This window comes from Staurois parvus, unplaced genomic scaffold, assembly GCF_062004578.1.
Source record: "Staurois parvus isolate SC_StPar_1 unplaced genomic scaffold, SC_StPar_1.0 ptg000177l, whole genome shotgun sequence".
NCBI classification, from domain to species: Eukaryota; Metazoa; Chordata; class Amphibia; order Anura; family Ranidae; genus Staurois; species Staurois parvus.
Window position 1 is genome coordinate 2,493,966 of NW_028317973.1, and position 21,622 is coordinate 2,515,587.

A 21,622-nucleotide genomic window follows, 5' to 3' on the forward strand; every position below is an offset into this window, starting at 1 on the left:
CAGCACATATTTTTTACTTTAATGAGTTAGTGCAAATACGTATTGGAAATGTAGCATCCAATAGCAACCGATAAGATTTTGGTTTGGAGTAGTCATCACAAGGAAAAATACCTACTGCATTTCTGCTGTTTGTTTCTGAAACATGTTTGATTGTATTATTTAGTTATATTTATAAATGAGGGACTTCCCTGGACTCCAGTTTTATATTAATTTACATCCCTTTTACAATATTAATCTTCTTTAAACCCTAGTTCACACTAATGCGGTGCGGCACATCGTATGTGATTCATATAGGAATCGTACCGCATTCCTGTGCAAATCACAAGTCTGTGTGGTGCGATTTGAGCCATACATTATGTTTGGCTCAAATCGCATCCGCACCAAAAAGTTGCAGGACCCTTTTTTCCATACACTTGATTTGCATCACATTAATTCTGGTAATCGCACTGCCTTTTGCGATCTGTTTCAGGGTGTCGTTAATTTAACATTGATACCCGTGCCAGATTGCATGGATGCCATGTGATTGCAATGCAACAGGATTCGGTGCATTTCCCGCTCCACATTAGTGTGAACCAGGGCTAAAGGGAAAGTACAGTTTATTACAGCATGTGCACACTTGGACCACAATTGTAACATTTACCTGAATTTATTGGGCATGGCTCTCACAATTGTAAATGCTTTTTGAGACATATTTTCCTGACCATATTTTATATGCAGATGACTAGATTTGACTGGGGATAGTACATTCGGTGTCATGACTACAGAGATAGTATTCCCCCCTCCCTCCTTTTTCTTTTTTCTCTCTCTCTGTCTCCTTTCCCTCTCCTTTTCCCCCTCCCCTTCTCCCCTGCCCCACCCCCTTTTTGATTTTTTTTTACTTCTTTCCTTACCTCTTCCTTCTGCCCCTACCTCCTGCCTGCGATTCTTCTCACCTCTCCCTCTTTCTGCTAACTTCCTATTTTTCTTCCTTCCCCACATAGTTCCACTATCATTTGTACTTTCCCATTCACGCTCTTTTGACTTATTTCAGATGATCTTGATAGGCACACATCATTTTGGTAAACAAGATACATACTCCTTGACTTAATATAAGGCTACTATAGATCCCGATCCGCAATCCCCTCCAACGTAGATTTACCTGGTTTTGTAACTCACGCTTCATCTCCCACTGACCTTCCAACTAATTCAGGGTATACTGCTCCTCGATCAGTTAGAGATCCTTGCCCTAACAAGAGCCCCATACCCAAAACCGCGATTAGGAATAGCCTTTCCTCTATTTTAGGAGGTAATCCCTTGTAATTCCCATTCTCCTATCTTGCTATAGACTGATTGTGAATTTCGGACAAATTGTAAAACACTGTGCCTTTCTACCTGACTTGATCACTATGATCCTTTTGTTATCTTCTCTATGTTGTATTTTTGATTTGTTTTGTCTCTTTGATCCTAATAAACGTTATGGAATAAAAAAAAAAAAAGATAGTATCAATTACAGTATAAGGCCAACCACAGATGTGGTGATAGCTCCCCAAGAAGGATGGGCAGAAAGATATCTGTTTGTCATCTGACCAACAAGTTGTTAAATCTTCTTGTACAAGAACAAAAGACTAATGCAGGCCATAGATGGGTCGAAAATCGGCCGCAAATTCGTCCGAAAGTGGGTGAATTTATCTGCCTTTTTTCGTGATTTTGACACATTTTTTTAATCGGTTATGTTGGAAAAAAAATGGCCAATTTTGTCGATCGGCCGATTTTCATGGCAATGATGGGCAAATCGGCCGATCTTTTTACCGATTAAAAAAAATGTGCATGAGCCGTGACCTGCAAGAAGAAGGAAAAGAAGAAAAAGATGAAGACAAAGAAAAAGAAGAACATCTGTATCTATTTCATCCATTTCGGATACAGATGTTTCTATTCAGATACAAATAGATACAATGTTGCAACCGCAATACTTTTAAATGTCAAAAATAATAGCGGAGTGTCCCTGCAGAGAGCTCCGCTATTATATTTGACATTTAAAAGTATTGCGGTTGCAACATTGTATCTATTTGTATCCGAATAGAAACATCTGTATCCGAAATGGATACAAATAGATACAATGTTACAACTTTGCTATACTTTTAAATGTCAAATATAATAGCGGAGCTCTCTGCAGGGACACCGCTATTATATTTGCCGGCCGTAGACGGGACGAAAATAAGCCGATTTTTTTTAACAATGGTGGTAACATCGGCTGATTGAATGACCAATTTTTCATTTTTTTTTTTTTTTTAAATGGCCGGTTTTCGCCCCGTCTATGGCCTGCTTAAGATTGTCTGAAGAGCTTGAAGGTGAGGAGGAAAAGCCAACAATCTACCCATGGTTTACTCAAAACTGAATCCAGGAAAAAAAAATAGCACATCAGCTTTCAGTTCCTGAAGATTGACACTGGTTTTCAGCATACAAAGTGATGCCCTACCCTAAGACCTCCCATACTAACTCCAGTTGAAACACTAACCCCCCCCCATAACTCTAACACTAACCCCCTTGTTAACCTACCACTAACCCTTACAATAACCATTCCAGGTACATTAAGTTCTACTTCTGTAGCAAAAATGTGGCAAAAACACGTATGCGCATTTGTGGTGCATTATTCACAGGGTATGTGACTTAAAAACCGCACCAAAAATGCAATGCGGGTGTTTTTTGCCTCATTTTCCATTCATTGCAATGGGATTGATATGTAAATTGTGGACGCATTCATAGGTATATCAAACTCCCCTGAGCCCTAGTCTGTCATCACCTCTACTGAATGCTGCCAACATTGGGGATGGAAACAAGCCCTGCCTGCCACAGAGCATGCCATCAGCCTGTACTGCAAAGGTGAGCAGATGAGGGGGGAGATCTAGAGGTAACAGAGAAGGGATTACACTTTGAAGTGCTAACAAGAGTAAAGAGGAGGTGTGCTGGGGGGGGGGGGGGGTTGTTGTGCAAAAATGAGCAGAGGCATGTGGAGTGCACTCCTCTCCTGCACATACTACCCACCGCCATACACTCTGCACTCCTCTCCTTCACATACTACCTGCCTCCATACACTCTGCACTCCTCTCCTGCACATACTACCCGCCTCCATACACTCTGCACTCCTCTCCTGCACATACTACCTGCCTCCATACACTCTGCACTCCTCTCCTGCACATACTACCCACCTCCATACACTCTGCACTCCTCTCCTGCACATACTACCCGCCTCCATACACTCTGAACTCCTCTCCTTCACATACTACATGCCTCCATGCACTCTGCACTCCTCTCCTACGTATACTACCCACCTCCATACACTCCGCACTCCTCTCCGTCACATACTACCCGCCATACACTTTGCACTCCTCTCCTACGTATACTACCCACCTCCATACACTCTGCACTCCTCTCCTTCACATACTACCCGCCATACACTCAGCACTCCTCTCCTGCACATACTACCCACCATACACTCCACACTCCTCTCCTGCACATACTACCCTCCATACACTCTGCACTCCTCTTCTGCACATACTGCCTGCCTCCATACACTCTGCACTCCTCTCCTTCACATACTACCTGCCTCCTTACACTCCACACTCTTCTCCTGCACATAGTACCTGCCTCCATACACTCCACACTCCTCTCCTGCATATACTAACTACCTCCATACACTCCGCACTCTTCTCCTGCACATACTAGCTGCTGCTATACACTCTGCACTCCTCTCCTGCATATACTGGCTACCATTGCACCCTAATCACTCTTCTATACATACTACCCGCTGTCATACACGCCGTACTCCTTTCCTACACATGAAGGAAGACCGAGGGCTGGGCCCACAGATTCAGAGGGTACACGATGCCATACAGACAGCGGTTCTTTTAAAACAATTACGTTTACTGAACAGTTATAGTGATCATGTAGTTGAGCATACGTAAACAGAATGATAACAGCGCATAACCATACAGTAAGAATAATACTGTCTAACACTAACCACGTACTTGCTGACTTTTCCCCAATGTCCAGAAAGCAGCCTGGCTGCGCCCGAATGTTCCTGAGCAAGATATAACGTTGGGGTGCACCCTAAGTATTGCGCAATACTATTTGTAATCCAAAGGAAAGTGGAGTGTGTCTCTTGTAACTTTCTGGTATATCCAAAATGTCACTGACCACGTGTGGTGCGATGTGCTGCGGCAAAGCCGCACTTACAGTTCCCTGGCAGGCTCTTGGTGCTTTCTCCTGACCCACTCCGGAACCGGACCATACAGTCACTTGTTTCCTGGTCTTGTTGTGAATCTTCCTTAGGTGCCCTCGCCAGATTCCACTGTGAGCCGTAAATCCTCTTCCAGGCCCCACACAGATTCCCCAGACGTCTTCAGCATCCAACAGCCAGACCCAGACTCCACTTCCTCCTCAGCACAGGAACTCCTCCCCTTCCCATAGAGTTTGTGGTGCAGTAAGTCATTTCTTAATTGCAGCCTCAAACCTGCATTTACAGTTCACTATGACCCTTCTGAGGGTCCTACTCAGCCCTAAATTAGTATTCATTAAACTTTATAGGGTAAATAAGCATTTATCTTGTCTTAGCAAAAGTCACTACAAAATCGATTCTTGTACTTTGCTGCCATCTACTGACCAAAGAGCATATTGCAGTTTAACATTACACACCAGTATTAATCCATGCGTCACACCCTTACACACATACCATCATATCCTCTGTAGTGAAGTGATTGTCCCATGCACAAAGTACATACTACAATGTCCTGTTGAATGCACAGCAGAAACGTTGTCCCTGGAACGTTTTTGAAATGTTGGCAAGTACGTTCTATGTGACTCACAGTATATACAACTATATTGTACATTACACACTCCTGCACTATATACACTATATTGTACATTTCACACTCCTGCACTATGTACACTGTATTTTACATTACAAACTCCTGCACTATATACACTGTATTGTACATTACACACTCCTGCACAATATATAAACTATATTGTAGTACATTACACACTCCTGCACTATATACACTATATTGTACATTTCACACTCCTGCACTATATACACTATATTGTACATTACACACTCCTGCACTATGTACACTATATTGTTATAATGTACACTATACTTGTTGCCCATGGGAATGTATTTTGCAGTGTGTTCACATACAGTCTTTTTGAAGAACTCCCATTTATGTGTTGTGTTCATCAATGCCAATATTCCCTCCTAGTCTAAGTCTTGGAGAGCAGCTCTCAGGCATGGAAAATTAGCTCTCTTGAAATTGAGCGTTTTTATTTTTCCCGTTTGTGCTTGTTGTTTACAGCTAACAATAAATGAAATAATGTTATTGTCTCTGCTACCCAAATGTTCTTTTATATGGTCATATTCGTAATAAGCTCTGCATGGTTTGAGATTACCAGGTCCAGCAAAGCATCATTCCTAGTAGGGGCCTCTGTGAACTGTACCATACAATTGTCCTGTAGTAGGTTTAAACAATTTTTCCCTATAAGTGTTCCTGCAGTACTATTACTCCAGTCAATTTCTGGGTAGTTAAAATCCCCCATTATCACTGTCCCAGCCCTTGCAGCCCTTTCGATCTGTGCCACCTCCTCATTAACACTGGGAGGCTTATAACAAACTCCAATAATTACCTTCGTAGTACGCACCCCTATGTGCAGTTCCACCAATAACACTTCAGCCTCATCACACTCTCCATCAACTAGGTCCTCTTTCACACTCGCTCTGAGATCACTTCTCACGTAGAGACAGACACCGCCACCTTTCCTATTTACTCTGTCTCTCTGAAAGAGAACATAGCCAGGAATATTAATGGCCCAGTCATGTGAAGAATGAAGCCAAGATTCGGCAATACCAATTAAATCATAGTTCTCTTCATGCAACAAAGCATCCAACTCACCTATTTTGCTTGGCAGACTTCTGGCATTGGTAAACAAACACTTTAATTGATTGACACCTTGTTCACACATATTTTGCATAATTTTTATTTTCATACAAATGGTACCAATTCCACTGGTTGTTTGTAACATGGGAACCTTCTTATCTGCCATATTCTTCCCCCCATCTTTCCCCATTCCACCCACCAATAAGTACTGACCCCTGTCTAATCTGTCTACCCCATTATAATCTAATTCTCCCTCCCCCCTCGATCCTAGTTTAAATACTCCTCCAGACTTCCCATAAACCTCTCCCCCAGCACTGCAGACACCCTTCCATTTAGGTGCAGACCATCTCTAGCATATAGGTTGCACCCCAATGAAAAGTCAGCCCAGTGCTCTAGAAACCCAAATTCCCTCTTACACCAGGTCTTCAGCCATCCATTGAGTTCTCTAATCTCCCCGTCTTTCTTGAGTTGCACATGACACAGGTAATATTTCAGAGAATATCACCTTGGAGGTCCTTCCCTTCAACTTGCAGCCTAGTTCTTTAAATTGATTCTTAAGGAGCCTTCACCTTCCATGTATTCTGTCATTGGTTTCAACATGAACCAAGACAGCTGGGTGATGCCCAGCCCCTCCCAGTAATTTATCAACCTGGTGCACCACATGCCGAACCCTGGCACCAGGGAGACAGCAAACCATTCGGTTGAGGCGATAAATTGTTCTGTCAGTACTTCTGATCATAGAATCCCCTACTACCACCAGCTGTCTAGGCCTGCCTGCACTACCCTCACACCCATCCCAGATGGTCTGCCCTCCCGGCTGTTAGGGATAGCAGTGACATCCAGAGCTGCCACCCCTGAGCTTGCCACCCCCACATCTTCACCCAACTTGGCAAATCTGTTTGGGTGCTCAAACTCAGGGCCAGCCTTCCTTTTCTGTGAGTCTCTACCACTCCCTCTCATTACAGTAACTTATCTTCCTACCTGATAATCCTGATTAGCCCCTCCGCCCTCCACATCAATCCCATTACCTACCTGCTCAGAGAGTAGAAGACCCCTTTCAAGGTTGATAGTTCTGCCCAGTGATGCAACTTTCTCCTCCAGACCTCTAATGTGAGATTCCAGAAGGGCAAGCTGCTCACATCTGTCGCAGCTGTTGCTCCATTGCTGCATACATGCGGCACACTGTGCACTGCACAAAACCCTCAACCCTGCTAGCACACATTATCCCAGCTACAAAATTAACAGGAAATATCAGTTGTCACTTACAGGTTAGTAGACTCCTGTTATAATCTCCTGTTTTCAAGTCCGGTTTTTTAACTCCACTTATCAAATGTCCACTTAGTCAAAGGTCCAGCAAGCAAAATACAGGCAAGCTCAAAAATGAGCAAGCTCAGAGTGATCTCTACAGCAAGTTATATAGGACCTGTATCACCAATTGACTCCTTCCCTTAATTAGCGAAGGAGTGAAGGAAGACAAGGAAAGGAAGAAAAAGAGTGCTATTTAAAAAGTGACAGAAAAAGGGATTTAAAAAAGTAAAAGCTTTTAGCAATACCTAAAGAAGAAAATGAAACAACTACAAGCACCAGCAATCACCAGCAGTCAAAAGTAAAACTTTTTCAAATTTCCCACTCTTTTTAGTGATCAGAAAGCATAAAATGCCAGACATTGATAGCTTGTTTTTACACAGATCGTACACATATGTATCTAAAAAAAAATAAAAAGACTATGTATAATGGTGTTGCCTACAATATCTAAAGAGAACAAATAATAAACATATAAAACATTTATTTTTCTACTGCGATTCCTGAGATGGTGCCAGAAATAATTACAGAGGTTTATGTGTAAATTTCTGTTATCAACAAAATAGAATGATAGGAATCAAATGAATGACTTGCACAAGAAATATGTAGCCTTGTTGACTAATTCACATCTGCTTTGCTTATGAATGTAGCAAGCTAAAGGTTAAACACTCTGGCCTGAATGTGATTGTTTAGTCACATGCTAACTGATATCATCAAATGAATGTAAACCAGTTCAACTTTAAAGGGTATCTATAGGCCACACGTCAGCTTAACGTAAGTATGCCTCACCCATAACTGTGCCTACAGTAGAGTATTTAAATGGAAATTAAGTACTCACTTTATTAGTGGCTAATTATATATATTAAAATTTCACTTCTAATTGTTTTTTAAAGGGTAAGTCCACCAAAAAGGTGAAGCTTCCTCTAAAACTGACTCTTGTTCATTTTTAACAAGATTTACATTTTAGTCATATACAGTATCTATAAACAGGTGCAGTCTATTTTCTCCACTGTATGGTTCCCTCAATCCCCTGGAACAGCATTCATGTTGGCTATGCAGCTTCCATGTGACCCTGGCGGTCATTTTTGGTCACACAGAGTCCCTACTCCCAGGTTTTGGCATGCATTTGCGAAGTGGCTAGTGTAGGGACAGCACAGGTTTAGAAGAGGTAGAGACAGCTCAGGGCCTACGTCTGAACTTCTGCAAGCTCCCTCTTGGGTTGGACCATCCAGGCTGCATTCCATCTCTCTTGGCAAGCGTATTGACTGTAAGTTCCTGGTTGGGTGAGCTTCCCCCTTCCCTGGGCTTGCAAGTTCTTCAATACACCATTTACTGCACTCCGGGCCTCTGTGTGATTACTACTGCCGCACCACACTGCACCTACCCAACATGCCGGATTGTGAGGTTCTCTAACATTTTATCTGTTTATTTAACACCACAATCCCAGGACTTAATATTTCATGGGTAGAAATGCAGTCATAGTAGTTAAATACAATTCTGTATATTTTTTAGCTTGGTCAAAGATATTAAAGCTGAACTCCAGGATTTGAACCACTTTGAAAAATGTGATGACTTGCTGTAAGTTAGGCTCTATTCACAGGTATACAGGTGCAATGGAGCATTCACATCTTTGCACATCGTGTTTGTAGCAGCCCATTCATTTTAATGGGCTGCGCTATGCGTTTAAAACACACAAAAGTACACACTCCTTTTTAAAAATTGCAACACATCACAACGCATGGTACATTGCGGTGCCAATGAGAATTAATGGCACTGCTGTGCACCTGAAAAGAGAGCTCTGCATTTTTGTGCATTGAAGAAACATGCTTGATTTTACACAAATTCTAGCAACAAACAAATGCGCATAGCCTTAAAGTGATTCTAGGTAATTTTTCTTCTTTAATAACAAACATTTTATTTTTACCTCCTCTGTGAAATGGTTTTGCACAGAGCAGCCTGGTCCTCCTCTTCTCAAGTCCCCCGCCAGAGCTAATGGCTTCTCTCCCCTGCCGAGTGCCATCTTTGCTAAGGGGGAACTCATGCAGGCACGCTCTTAAGCATCCAATGACACACAGGGCGTGGCTTGGCCCCATCCCTCGCTTCCTCCTCACTGGCTGTGATTGGCAGGATTGGGAGCCAATGGTTCCCTCTGCTGTGCCTGATCCTATGAGCAGGGAGAGAGAAGAGAGAGACGATGCTCTCGTGCACATCACTGGATTGGGCTCAGGTAAGTATAAGGGGGGTTGGTAGGGGGGATGCATGAAGAAGGTTTTTTACCTTAATGCACAGAATGCATTATAAATATAAAGCGCTGCATAAATTGATGGCACAATATAACTACCTGTAATATTAATAAGTCATTATTGGCATGCATGTCGTTAGGCTTAACCCCTAGTAATCCAGAACATTTTACAAGTGGCTGAATTGCTGGAGTTCAGCTTTAAAGTATAACGAAAAGCAAAATTTATTTTTATTATTTCTGGACAGATGGATTTGAACACCTCTCAGGTTTTTACTGCTGTCTGTGCCCCCTTTAGGAAGATTCACCCTCTTTATTTCTCCTGTTTACCGTTACCATCAAAAGTGAAAGTAAAAGAAAATTCTAAATTTTGGGTTGTCCCCAGGACATTAATAGAGGGGAAGTCTTCCAATGGGGATACTAGTTCTGGTGACCTGGTGGGTTCCAATGGATTCCCTTGTTTGCAAGGATTTCCTTTCACTACTTGTTTTGGCTATGGGACAGGGAGTGAAAGTAAATCTCCCCAATAGGACACAGATGGCAAAATTCTTCTTAGACAATGATCCCCTTCTTCTTTTCTGGAAATAACTCCTATGGCGAGATGTCTCAGACAGCATGCAAATCATAAATTCTGTGTTCTCACCACAAAAAGAGACCCTGTATTCTTAAAGATAGAAAGAGCAATGTAATAGCTGGGCATACAGAAGGCCATTTTGTCTTTAACCACAATTTTCCCACAGAAGCAGGTATGGAAAAACTGAAAAAAGAGTAGAATATTGGCTAGTACACAGTACACAGTGCGACCAGATGAAACAGCACAGCCTTGATTCACATCTTCTTTGTGTACATTTCATGTGTTTTTACATGTGTTATCAGTAATCCTGTGTCTTCAAGCACTGCAATGGTCAGTGAAAGGCCCTATAACAAGTCATGACTCATCAAACAACAGACAGCACATATCAGCACAACGCACATATATGCGCTAGCACCATTTAAACATTAAAAAGCATTAGTGGTGATTGGGCCCGCTGAAGAAAAAAAAGTATATTTAAAAAAACCCAAAAAACATGCAATCAAATAAAAAATCTTCCCTATTAACCACTTGAGCTCCAGAGGATTTACCCCCTTAATGACCAGGCCTCTTTTTGCTACTCGGCACTGCACTAATTCAACTAATATTTGCACGGTCATGCAATGCTGCACCCAAACGAAATTTACGTCCTTTTTTTCACACAAATAGAGCTTTCTTTCAGTGTAATTTGATCACCTGTGTGCTTTTTATTTTTCACGCTATAAACAAAAAAAGGCCAAAAATTTGGAAGAAAAACAATATTTTTTACTTTCAGCTATAAAAAATATATAGTAAACTCAAAGTTGGTTATAAATTTAGGCCAAAATGTATTCTACTACATGTTTTTGGTAAAAAAAAATCCCAATAAGTGTATATTGATTGCTTTGTGTGAAAGTTATAGCGTCTACAAACTATGGTATAAATACTGCAATTTATGCCATTTTTCTGCTATACAGCGCTGCGCTAGTTTAACGGACAATTGCGCGGTCATGCACTATGGTACATAAATGAAATTTACATCCTTTTTTTCCCCACAAATTGAGCTTTCTTTCGGTGGTATTTGATCGCCTGTGCGGTTTTTATTTTTTGCGCTATAAAAAAAAGGCTGACAATTTTGAGGAAAAAAAACAATATTTTGGACTTTTTGCTATAAAACATGTCCAGTAAAAAAAAAAGCAAAAATCAAATTTAGTCATAAATTTCTGCCAAAATGCATCCTGCGACATTTCTTTGCTAAAAAAAAACCCAATACGTGTAAATTAATTGGTTTACGTGAAAGTTATAGCGTCTCCAAATGGTGGGAAAGATACTGGGATTTTTAGGTTTTTTTTTTATACTAATAATGGCGGCGATCAGCGAATTATGGCGGCGATCAGGGACTTGTGGCAGTGACCAGCGACTTATGGCGGGACTGCAGGACTGTGGCGGACATTCTGACATTGGGGGGTACTGACTTGGGGTCACTGACATCCCCAAAAACACTAATACAATGATCAGTGCAAAAAAAAAAACACTGACACTGTACTAATGGCAATGGGGAGGAAGGGGTTAACTTTATTTTGCAGGGAAGGGTTATAGGAGTGAGGGGAGTGTTTTACTAGCTGCTACTGCAGCTGTGCTGTCTGTCACTGTTTGCCGCCGATCGCCGGGAAACAGCTGCTAAGGACCGGCTGTGACCTGGCGACTCACATCTGCGGCGGTGCGCCTCACGCGCGCCCCCTATTTGTTTACAAAACACACATTTTAAAACGTGGTTTTGCCTGCGAGCGCCGCCCTGCCGCCGTATATATACAGTGGCTGGGCGGCAAGTGGTTAACCTCCAATTCTAAGTATCTTAAAGGACACATTCAATGAAATTTGCACAACGTAATTCAGCATTTTTAGCATATTAGTACAAATTGTACATGCCCCACCCTTCAAAAAAAGTGCTTAATATGTTAAGAACTACAAAGGTTACATTTTATGTGGTGCAACATCCAACAACTCTGACATGGAAAAAATGCTCTATTGATTGAAGCTTGAGGTCCTAAAATGGTTAATTGATTGGCTTACACAATGATGATAAATTATGTAATTTTTAGAAACCATGTTTATTTGTTACAAATATATAGTGTACATTGTCAGTAATTGCAGTCATCATACTACAGTGAACCACAGCATGATCATGATGTCATATCTGAATATGAGTCAAAATACTTGTCTGAGTCTTTTATTCATTTTATTTGTTCTGCTGATGAGGCTGGTAAAATATAACCAGATTATATGCAATGACAAATATGAAAGAGCAACATACTGTATCCTTGTCCAACCAAAGTAGATTTGATGGTTAGTGATTGGTCATGCTGCATGTTTCTATTAAAGCATTAATTCACCTTTAAAAAAAACTGCCTATGCAAATAAAGGGTGTTTGTAGATAAAAACAAACCATACAGCTCTGACCAAAATTGAATTATGCCCTTGTCATAGGTGTAATCCATTTGCATACCTCATGATTCTGCTGAGGACAGAGGAATGGCCAGAGATCTGAGACCCCACAAGAGCCATCTCGGTCCAAGCTACCTCTGGAACAGTCACAAGTTCAGGGTCATTACTCACACATCCCCAAGACAGCTGTATACCTTTCAGCTTCTGCTGGACCTGATCCAGTGAGGGAGACAATCCTTCTACAGACCCAGTCCCTATGTTGAAGTCCTACAGCCAGCTCCTCCATTTTCCCAGAACTTCAGCGTGTTTGTCACCTCCCCAGCCACTGTTTGGGCACTCCTTTCCAGGCTTTGGCTAGGGCATGGTAAATATTCAAGCTATTCATTTGAATCTCCCTATGTTCTGGAAGCTTCTTCCAGCAGCAGAAATGTAAAACCCTGAATAGACCAGAACAAACAATTACTGCTCCCTCAACTACAGAAGGAACCAAGATCTAAATTTGCCTAGCACAGTATACGAGGAGAATGCTACATCAGAATGTATCAATATTTAGAAGATATTTTTCTCCTGGCCTGAGACAAAGAGGATCTCCTTTTCCACACAATTTTGAGGGCTCTAACCAATTAACCAACTCAGTTAAATCCAGAAAGCCCAGCAAAAGTCATACATCAGGATTTGGGGCAAATTAGATAAATTAGCAGTCTCATCTGACTTTTAATCAGGTTCTCCTCAAGTCCAAAATGTCTTAACTTTTCTCCAATCCAGTCCAGACAAAAGTCCCAGTGTTAGTTCTAAGGTTTCACGTTTTGGACAGTTACTATTTCACAAAGTTCAGGGGCCCTTAAACTACAACTAAAGGAACAGCTTTTTGTTTTAGTTTTGGATAGAGTAGAGATGGATTAGAACACCTGTGAGTTTTTCTTGCTTTCTGTGACCGTTAGGGAGATTCACCCTCTCTATTTCTCCTGTTTACTATTATTATTGAATATGAAAGTAAAAAAAATCCCAAATTTTAGGTCCCAAAACAGGATTAGAGTAGAAATCTGCTAATGGAGACACTCGTTCTGGTGGCATAGGGTCTCCTATGAATTCCCTTAATTTGCAGGAATTTCCTCTCACTTCCCATTTTGGCTATGAAATAGGAGGTGAGGGGAATTCTCCCATATGGGACACAGATATTAAGAAATAAACTGGCATGAGTTATAACCCCCCTTACTCTATCCAAAATTAAAAAAAAATTCCTATAGTTCTACTTTAAACTCTTCATTCTGCTTTAAAGAGCAGTTTTCCATTTCAAACTTCCAATAAAGTATCCATCCTAAAAAGTGAATTTATCCTTAGTATTAGTTGAGGGTCTTTATCTGAGCTTTTACAGTCATGCAGTTTGTGACATCTTTTTTTTTAATTAGTTACTCTAGTCACCATAATATCAGCAAAAAGTTGGTCTGAAATAAAGGCTGCAAACAATAATTTTTATCTTTTTTCTTAGACAAAGTGTGCCAATGTTCAACAATCATACCAAGCGGTGCCATTCAGCTTTCATATCAGTCAGGAGCCAGTTTTATCTTCATCCACCTCTCTGGAGAACAAGATTCTGCAGATGCAGTAGCTGAGGCCAGAAGTATATAGCAATAGCTAGGTTACTGGCGCTGGTAAAAATAGAAATTGTAAATTAAAAAGAGACAAATCCATGAGGTGGCATGCACCTTGTTGGACTTAACCCCTAGAAATCCAGCACATTATTATTATTATTATACAGTATTTATAAAGCACTAATAGTTCGTTCAGCGCTGTACATTACAAAGGGGGACAGAACATGTGACAGAACAATACCAATACAATGCAAAACATGAGGGGATCGAGGGCCATGCTCTTTCGAGCTTACAATCTAGGAGAACAATCTAGGAGCACATTGTACCATGTGGTTGAATCCCTGGCATTCTAGCAGCTAAACATGAACACATACTGTAGGAAGAGTTCGAAATTTATTGGGGTTAAGTCTTGCCAGCATAACAAAAACAACCCATTAATGTACTCCTGTGTTAGGTCAAAAAGAATAATTTACCGTAGGTATCACACTAAATTTCCCGTTTTCCTTTATAGTAGCATTTGCCCATATACAATAATTTAGATGTTGGACATAAAATTCAAAAGATCAAAACTTTTTTTTGTAGAAAACAGTAGAAATGTTTCACTCAATTCTGAAAATTAAGTAAATTTGAACAAAAGGATTTGGTTCCCAAAGAGAGGCATCCAAGGGCTATGCCTTTGACATATGGTACAATAGATTCTTTCTTGAGCTCCTAATTAAAACACAAAGTTTAAAGTACAAGTACTGCAAAACTGGCACCTCTATGTAAATACATTTTTCTTATCTAGGATCTTTAGTCTGTCTGTTTATACAGATTGTGACAGAGTTCCTAAGAACATACCAAGTGGGGGAAGCTGGGGTCCTGACAGCACATATGAACTTTTTCAGTTTCTCACCTAGTACTGAAGAATAGAAAATAATGAACGTTCTGAAGCATCCTCCCTTAAAATGAAGCCAGCAATGGCAGCTCTCAAAAATCTATCTTCACAGATCCCTCTAAAATGATCATAGGCCCATAGCTGGGGGTACATGGGGTACAACAGAGGCATACACATTGGGGTTGATTTAACAAAGTAAAGACTGATCACTTTGCAAAATGAATGTTTATGTAACTACGTGAATAAGGTGAAACCATATTCACTTTCAATTTTGAAAATTGAAGATTATTGGATGATTGAAGTGAATACAGCTTCCCCTTATTCTCTTGGCTCAGTGAGCACTTACTTTGTCATGAACAGTCTGCACAGCTATTGTAAATCAGCCCCACTGTGTCATTATAAAACTATATGGAATGCCATCAAGTCTCCACTGGGGTTAGCTGGCTTTTAGCGATCTTGCCTCCCACATGAAGCCCCATCATCGTGAACTGTCATGGTAAAATATTAAAAATAAAGGGAAAAAATTAAAGGGACCATGCCATCACACTGTCAGTTGTAAACCCTGGCCAGTCTGTAAAGAATCAGCATGTATACTTACTTTTCCGGAGGTCCATGCCTTAAAATTCGGATGCTTTGACCCTATTAGGTAGACTACATACCTGCTGCACTCACCACACAATGTAGTTGCTTTACCAGCTCATACATCCTGTACTGAAATACAGGCCTACATCATGTATTTACATACCTGGAAGTTTGGAATACATGCAGCAGCTAGGAAGCAGCAAATTAAGATACCTGGAAAGGTATGTATAGTTCCTGTCTTAACCCCATTCACCCTTGAGCTTTTTACTTCTTGTTTCCCTACACCTGACTACTAATTGTCCCTGTTAACACTTGTACAATCTGTTGTCCTACACTCTGCTCCCAATGCTCAAAAAAATACATGAGGTTTGTTTTTTGTTTTTTTTCTTTGTTTTTTTTTGTATATTCAGGTATTTAACCCAAAGATTTTAATGGCAACGCCTGTAAAACATGCAATAAGTGCATTTTCACATTTGTACACCAGAAGAATCTTCCTGTTCCTCTACAGAACTGCTCCCCTGCCCTTGCCCAGCCAAGGACACAAACTCCTGAAGTTTGATAAACGTGCAAAAACACCTGTGATACGCCTGAGATAAATACGTCAAATCACCAGGAATATGCTTTGTTTTCCACTCTGGATGGGAGAGCAATGAAAACATCCTTGGACAGCAGAATCATCAGTCTGGAGAGAGGGGAGAGTTAGACTAAGATGGACTTGAATAACAAACTGAAGACAAACTCCAGCTAACTCCTTATAAGCCATTACAGCAAACTTATTTTTCTTTTTGGGATAAAGGTTTTACACAAACAAATAACAGCTGACCATTGTAAGCATCCCTGTCAGTGTTAAAGATGAGCTGAACTCTGAAATACTAACCTCCCTTCTATGATCTATGAGATTTCTATGGAAGAAATTTAATCTCCAAACACGGAAAGGTTTCTTCACAGTGAGAGCTGTGAAAATATGGACTAGACTCCCTCAAGAGTTGATTCTGGCCAGCTCAGTGGATTGCTTTAAAAAAGGCCTTGATTCTTTCTTAAATACACAAAATATAACTGGATACTAACATTTATAGGTAAATTTGATCCAGGGAATATCCGATTGCCTTTCGGGGGATCAGGAGGGAATTTTTTTTACCTGCAGGAGCAAATTGGATCATGCTTTGCTAGGTGTTTTTGCCTTCCTCTGGATCAGCTGTGGGTGTAGGATTATAACTTTTTTTTTAATGGTTGAACTGGATGGACTTTTGTCTTTTTTCAGGCAGAATAACTATGTAACTAAGATCTGACGTCCTTCACCAGATCCAGCATCTTCTACCCAGCTTCTTCTCAGTGCCGAGCTGCAGGCGTTCTCAGGTTTCGTTTATTGCAGAAGAGACATTGCACGGGTAAAAACCCTACCAGCTCACAGTTTTTTTTAAAGTGGGACTTTAGTGGTTTACTTCAACCCATTAACTGCCACTTTTGCTAAACAGGTTGGTCTGTTAAAGCAGTACTAAACTGTCCTCTCCTTTTCATCCAAGGAAGCTGCCATCTTGGCCTCTGTTTGATCTACAACTGCCATGGTGCTGCACGTGACCAGTTATGACACCAGCCATTTGACAGTTTGGTTGAGAGCCCAAACACATGTGACAGTTACAGTTGTGGCCAAAATTATTCAACCCCCAATGCTGTAAAGGGGTTTAGGGACTATAGTGTACATTTGGAATTGTATTCAGAATCAAATCCTACAAGGACGTTGTAACTACCCAAATGCAACTAAAATGACATCAATTGTTTATGTAATACAGTAGTAAATGGTTCTTATGTGGTTTCTTCATTGCCACAATTATTCAACCCCTTAAAGACTACCACTCTGAAGAACAGAGGTTCATACAGGTGCTTTCCATCAGGTATTGAAAACACCTGTGGATGTCACCGAGCAGCAATCAAGCATAATAAGCACCAATTAGGCAGCTTTAAAATGACTGTGATACTCAGCTCCTTCTAGACATTTACTGGTGTGGTTACAAACATGGTGAAGGCAAGAGAATGGTCCAGGAAGACAAGAGAAGAGGTGATTTCTCTTCACAGGAAGGGCAATGGCTATAAGAAGATTGCAAAGATGTTAAACATACCAAGAGACACCTTAGGAAGCATCATTCGCAAATTCAAGGCAAAGGGCACTGTTGAAACGCTACCTGGTCGTGGCAGAAAGAAGATGCTGACTTCGACTGCTGTGCGCTACCTGAAGCGTAGAGTGGAGAGAAGTCCCCGTGTGACTGCTGAGGAACTGAGAAAAGATTTGTCAGATGTGGGTACAGAAGTTTCAGCCCAGACAATAAGACGCACACTGCGTAATGAAGGCCTCCGTGCCAGAACTCCCAGGCGTACCCCCTTGCTGTCTCCAAAGAATAAGAAGAGTCGACTGCAGTATGCCAAAAGCCATGTGGACAAACCACAAAAGTTGTGGGATAGTGTTCTGTGGACTGATGAAACAAAATTAGAACTGTTTGGGCCCATGGATCAACGCTATGTTTGGAGGAGGAAGAACAAGGCCTATGATGAAAAGAACACCTTGCCTACTGTGAAGCATGGTGGAGGGTCAATCATGCTTTGGGGCTGTTTTGCTTCTGCAGGTACAGGGAAGCTTCAGCGTGTGCAAGGTACCATGAATTCTCTTCAGTACCAGGAGATATTGGATGGAAACGTGATGCAGTCCGTCACACACCTGAGGCTTGGGAGACGTTGGACCTTTCAACAGGACAATGATCCCAAGCATACCTCCAAGTCCACTAGAGCATGGTTGCAGAGGAAAGGCTGGAACATTTTGGAGTGGCCATCGCAGTCACCAGACTTAAATCCGATTGAGAACCTCTGGTGGGACTTAAAGAAAGCAGTTGCAGTGCGCAAGCCTAAGAATGTGACTGAACTGGAGGCCTTTGCCCATGAAGAATGGGCGAAGATACCCGTAGATCGCTGCAAGACACTTGTGTCAAGCTATGCTTCACGTTTAAAAGCTGTTATAACTGTAAAAGGATGCTGTACTAAGTACTAAGATTGAATGTCACTTGGGGGTTGAATAAAACTGATAATGCTGTGAGCACAGAAAAGACATTTGTGGTTATTTCATTATAACTGTTATGTTATATTTGTCTGACCTACAAGTGCCTCTTTAATGTAAATGTAAGCAAGATGACTGAATGATCAAAAGCAATGTCAAACTGGCCAAAACACTCAATTTCAGTGGGGGTTGAATAATTTTGGCCACAACTGTATATTCTCAGCATGCCTGGAATGTGAATCTTTTTTAAAAACCGTTAAAGAGATGGGTTAAATTCCACTTTAAGTCACTGGTCACACTGCTGTGATTTAAAATTGCGTGTTTTGTGTGCAATTTTCTGCACAATTTCTGAAGTCTTTTTTGCTACTTGTGAAGATTTTCAATGATTTCTTGCAATTTGCAGCGTGATTTCCATTATGTTCTATGTGTGTTAACTCGCAACAAACTGTAGAAAACTGCAAGAACTACATTAGAAATCATGCTGCAGCAAATCGCACATGTTAAGACACTGACATTCACATTCATTAGATGTGATTTCAGGTGTGATTTCAATTCGCAAATCACACCGGTATGACCTGGCACTAAAGGAAGAAAACTAATATAGCCACCACATTTAACAATTGGTAAGCTGCAATAAAATAAATTTTTGGCCTTAAAGCAAAACTAAATAAGTTCACATACCTGCCTGTTCACAATCTTCGGTGGGATGTACACTGAGCTGCGCATGCACAGATGAATGTACATTCCAGCACACAATGACAGCACTTCCATGCATGCGCTGGTAATGTCTTCCTGTGCTGGCAAATCAAAACAGCTGAAGACCAGCACCAGAAAAACCCAGGTAGAAGATTTAAAGCCCCTCTCCAAGCAAATGATTAAAGTTTTTTTCATTTTGGATACAGCAAAAGGAGGTTAATAACCTCTGCCAAAATTGTTTTCGCCATCTGTGTCCCATTGCGGAGATTTCCCTTCACTTCCTGTCCCATAGCCAAGCAGGAAGTAAGAGGAAATCCCTGCAAATTAAGGAAATTCCTTGGGGACCCCCAGGTCACCAGAACTAGTGTCCCCATTGGGGGACAACAAAAATTTGGGATTTTTTTTTTTTTACTTTCAATCATAACGGTAAACAGGACAAACAAAGAGGAATCTCTACAGACAGAAATAAAAACAGACAGTTCTAATTCCTCTTCACTCTATCCGAAACAAAAAAAAAAGTTTTGCCTTTAGTTATACTTTTACTCTAAGCTCTCCCACGTACCCCCTCGAACCCATCCTGACAGGCCTTTTATTTTTTTATGTGGTGAAGAAAAAGTACATTTGAAGCCAATGCTGTGCACACAACAAGAAGCGAAAGGCAACTCTGCTTCAAATGAAATGGGAAATCATCTTTAATTGTCCCAATTGGAAGATTTTTCCCTCTATTCCTGGTCTGGTGACAACTTACAATGTTGGTATTTTCCTTCACTTTTAGCACCAGGGACAGTGGTTGCTATCCAAAGCTAAAAAATAGTGGTGTTAGATACACTTTAAAGCAGAACTCCGGGCAAAAACGTCTTTGCATGTCCTTGTTGCTGATTTCCTCCCTTTACAGAATATGTCATCCATCTTCTGGTTCAGTCAGTAGTTCATCTGAAATAGCCTATTAATTTTCAAATCAAACCGTTCCTTTTCTTTGGTTTCCTGTTTGTAAGATCAATGGCTGCTATGCCTCTTATCCCCCCAGCTAGTGGTCTGGGCGCATCCTTTCTGTAGTTCTTTCTCCAGGAAGCTGTGATGTAATTCTGCCCCACTTGCAGTGGTTGGTGGACTGATACTCTCAGACACATTAAAGCGGAGTTCCACTAAACCTATCAAAAAATAAAAGTCAGCAGCTACAAAAACTGTAGCTGCTGACTTTTACACAACAGCCACTTACCTGTCCCTCGGTTCCATGGTGTGTCTCGTTTCACCAGCCGTTCTGCATTCTAGGAGGCCGGCATCTTCAGTGTGGGCACCCAGCTGTGATAGCTTTGCACATGCGCAAGTAGCGCTGCGCTTTGTGGATGGTCCTGTAGTCTTCTGGGACCTGTCACGTGTCCCAAAAGACTACAGGGAGGGAGGACACCTTCCGCTTCCGATCGCCTAGGCAATCGGACTGGAAGTGGGAGCGGGTACCTGTCAAATTCGGGTACCCGCTCCCCAAAGGTGCCAATCCTTAATGGGGAGTGGGGGAGCAGTCCTTAAAACGGAACTTCCCCTTTTGGGTGAAGCTCCGCTTTAAACATGTACATGCCTAGTGTACCCACCCACATTCACTACAATCCCGTGGTTGATGGGAACTTTAGTTTCCTTTTACTGCAGAGAGAGAGGAAAGGATATGATGTAATCCCGGCTGTTCCACCTCCTCGTTGGCAGAGCAGATACTGTTCTCTTGTGAATTACAGAGATGAGGTCATGAACATTCAGTTAGACTTTTCTCTTCAATGATACGAAATGTCACAAATGCATTAAGTGTTTACTGTTTTGTATAGGGGGTTTATTAATGGGTGATTTGTTTTGCCTATCCCGGAGTTCTTCTTTATAATGTAACTAAAGGGGGCCAAAACGTATCTTTGCTTGAACGGTCCCGTCCCTCGCTGCTGCCAGCATCTTCTTCTGTGTCTCCAGCCCTTCATTGGCTGGCATGGGATGATGTCAATCCTGCATGCGCAGTAGGCGGTCATTCCAGCACACAGAGACTGCGCCGGCGCTGTACGCTGAGCCATGCATGCACAGAGAAGACAGGTAGAGTATTTTATTTCAGAAGACACATTGTATTCTCTTCTGCAACAGAAATTTTGCCTGATCACAGTTTTTACAGCTAAACTTCAGGTCTGCTTTAAAACGGAGCTCCACCCAAAAGGGGACATTCCGCTTTAAGGACTGCTCCCCCGCTCCCCATTAAGGATTGGCACCTTTCGGGGGCAGAGGGAGAGTGGGTACCCAAATTTGACAGGTACCCGCTCCCATTTCCAGTCCGATCGCCTAGGCAATCGGAAACGGAAGGTGTCCTCCTTCCCTGTAGTCTTTTGGGACACGTGACAGGTCCCAGAAGACTGCAGGAC